Raw genomic sequence first — 2,930 nt, 5'->3', positions numbered from 1 at the left:
CCCGAAGGGGGAAAAAAAGAAAGCAAGCAGCAGCTCCCTCTGGTGGATAGGCTTGGTTTGATGTGGTAAGTCTTGGAGTCTGCTCTCAGAGGCTCTGCCCCTGCCTGAGGCGAAATGAGCAGCAGAAGGTGAAGTGCGCACCTTCACAGACTCAATTGTGGAGTCTCCACCCCCAGTCAGGATCGTGATTGCAATGGGGGAAAGGAAAAAAACAAAAAGCAAAAAACCGAGTCTCTCTTAGTTTCCGATAGCTTTGCTCAAGACGCTGTGCGCTACTGGAAATGTGCTTGGAGCTCCCACATTCTAAGCGCGCGCGCCCGGGGCCTCCACCCGCCACCAACTCTTTGTTGAGGGTCCCGTAGGTGCGCGCCTTATTTCTTCCCTGTGGGGACCCGGAATTCGCGCAGTCCGTGCAGGGGGCGGGGTGTGCCGTGGAAATGCGGTCCGTGGTCCCGTTCCCAAAACCAAGTTCAAATTGCTCGCGCCTGGCGCAGTCGCCGCTCGGGCCACTTCCCACCGCGGCGCACGACTCTCCAGAGCAGCCGCTTCTCACAGCCACAGATGCCTGATTCCCAGCGGAGATGGCTTAGGGCTGGGGGCTATTCCTTCTCTTGCGCGCCGCTACCCAGCAGTTATCTATGGAGTGGGTTTCTGTCTCCAAGCGCTGCCAAGCGTTCTATACCTCTTCCCCAGAGACAGTTCTATGAGCGCGTTCCGACTCTGTCTCTTCCCTTTGTCTCCTGGGCGCCGCACACTTGCGCCACGTTGGGCTGGGGATCTTACCTCCCCTGCCCGTCCCGGGCTGGCCCGTCCTTGGATCTCCCCTCGTTCGCCCCCACTCACTCAGGTATCCTTGAGGTTCTATTCCTTCTGGAGTTCGTATTTTCTCCTTCCGCTCTCTCAGATGAACGTAATATCTTTCTCAGTTCGAGAAACGGTGCGGAGGGCGTTTACAGAGCTCCTTTCCTCTCCGCCATCTTGGCTCCACCCAGCTCAGCTTCCACTGAACAAGCGGACAGGCTTTAGGATGGAACCCATGGGCACACTGTGAAGAAACGGACACACAGGAATAGTCTGCTGACAGAGGACTTCCAAATGGAGAAAACCTGAGAAACAGTCATTCTTGACTCCTAGACTTTCCTCCTCTTCCTCCTCTGCGCTTCTGTCCCAGGCAAGATGGGTCTCAAGACGTCAATCCTCTCTGGATCAGGGGCTGTTTTCAGTCCTCATTAGTGCATGAGCCACAGCCCTGGTGTCCGATGCTGGATCGAGAGGAGAATCACCTGGGGCATTTTCAGCACCACTGAAGCTGGGCCCCATCACCCCAACACAAGAAGGGAAATCTGTGCAAACTGGGCACAAGTGGTATCTTTGGGCGGCCTGGCAGGAGCGCTTCCAGCATGGCCAACACCGGCTCCGGTCAGGATTGACTAGCTTGAGTTTTTGTATTTTAATTGGAGGCTGGACATGACACTTTGTGTTGGAAGTCTGGATTTTGGTATAACCTCTGATGAGTGGTGAATGTGGTTTTGGCAAGCATTTAATGACATGTGACTCAGCTTCATCTGCAGATTTACCTGTTTTTATTGTTGGAAGATGTACAACACATACTCTTTACCATTTTTAGGCTTCTTTAGAAGCTCTGATGGGCAAGGTGAGTAGCATGTGCTCTAGAGCCATGTTTTTAGATATACTACTGACATGACCTTTCATAGAGTCTTCTGGCCCATATATTGATTCATATTGATGTGTTCTAGTCAATAATGACTCTAAGTGATAGACTTGGCTTTGTACCATTTGAGGCTTTCAACTTCACCATGACCATACTAGAAATACATCCCAAATATTAATTTTCCTCTTGAAGAAAGTTAACATGTTTTCCTTTGAAATATGATTTCCAGGCAATGATGTCAGGAAGGCCAATGAGAAAGCCATCTATGATTGGCCAGCTGAGCTGCCTCGTGAATGGCCACCTGAACAAAGCCAATATGAATGAGCATTGATGATTGGGCAGAAATTGTGCTATCACAAGAAAACATTGTGATGAATCAGGGCAACAGCTCAGGCCACACTGAAGAAAGACACTGCAATACCACCACAGCTCTTTCTGCTGTTCATCACATTCTCTTCCCTGTCCCCTGCCCGTGCTGATGGTAAGCCCCCTTTCCATTCCTCCTGCCTGGGGCCTCTTGCTAACACTTTGTACTCCACTTTCATGTTTGCACCTACATCTGTGCCCCTCTGTGGTCCTGAGAGTCCGCATACCTGAAACAGGATTCTTGGACCCGCTTCCCACTACGAGGTTGGGTTGGCCAATTAGGTATATGTTCCCATGTGGCAGGTGGCAGGGGCCACATTCTGAGTGAGCCCTGCCACCTCTTTTCCTCAGAAGTCGTCCAAACAAAATCACCACAGGGTACATCACTGCTCTGAACATCAGACTGACCCAGACTTCCACAATGTGGACTATGCTCACGGATACCTGACAGAAATAAAAATTTTTGGACAAATAACAACTGTGAGAAAAAGCCACAACACTGGAGACAGTGGGAGTCTCTAGGAAACAGACCCTGAGGTCATGAAATATTTGATCCACCTTAGTAGTGGACAAAAATTTCCCCAGACACTGGGCTGACCAGGCACCCACAGACCACAAGCCATCACATCTAGTAATGCATATTGAGTCCTCAGAACACCAGGTTTGCCAGGTAAGTTTGCCCTATCATGAGCCCTGCATCCCAACTTTACATTGGGCAAAGGAGTCACCTGGACACAGAGCTAACCAGAGAACTTCAAACCATGAGCCCTTTAATCCAGGAGAGAGATATATTGATTGCTCACAACACTGGCCTTCAGGAGCTTTCAGAGCACATGCATTCCAATTTATTATGATGTAAAGATATATTTTCTCAAATGCTTTTGATAATCTA

The sequence above is a fragment of the Suricata suricatta genome, chromosome 5, assembly GCF_006229205.1.
Source record: "Suricata suricatta isolate VVHF042 chromosome 5, meerkat_22Aug2017_6uvM2_HiC, whole genome shotgun sequence".
Lineage (NCBI taxonomy): Eukaryota > Metazoa > Chordata > Mammalia > Carnivora > Herpestidae > Suricata > Suricata suricatta.
This window is presented reverse-complemented; position numbering follows the sequence as displayed.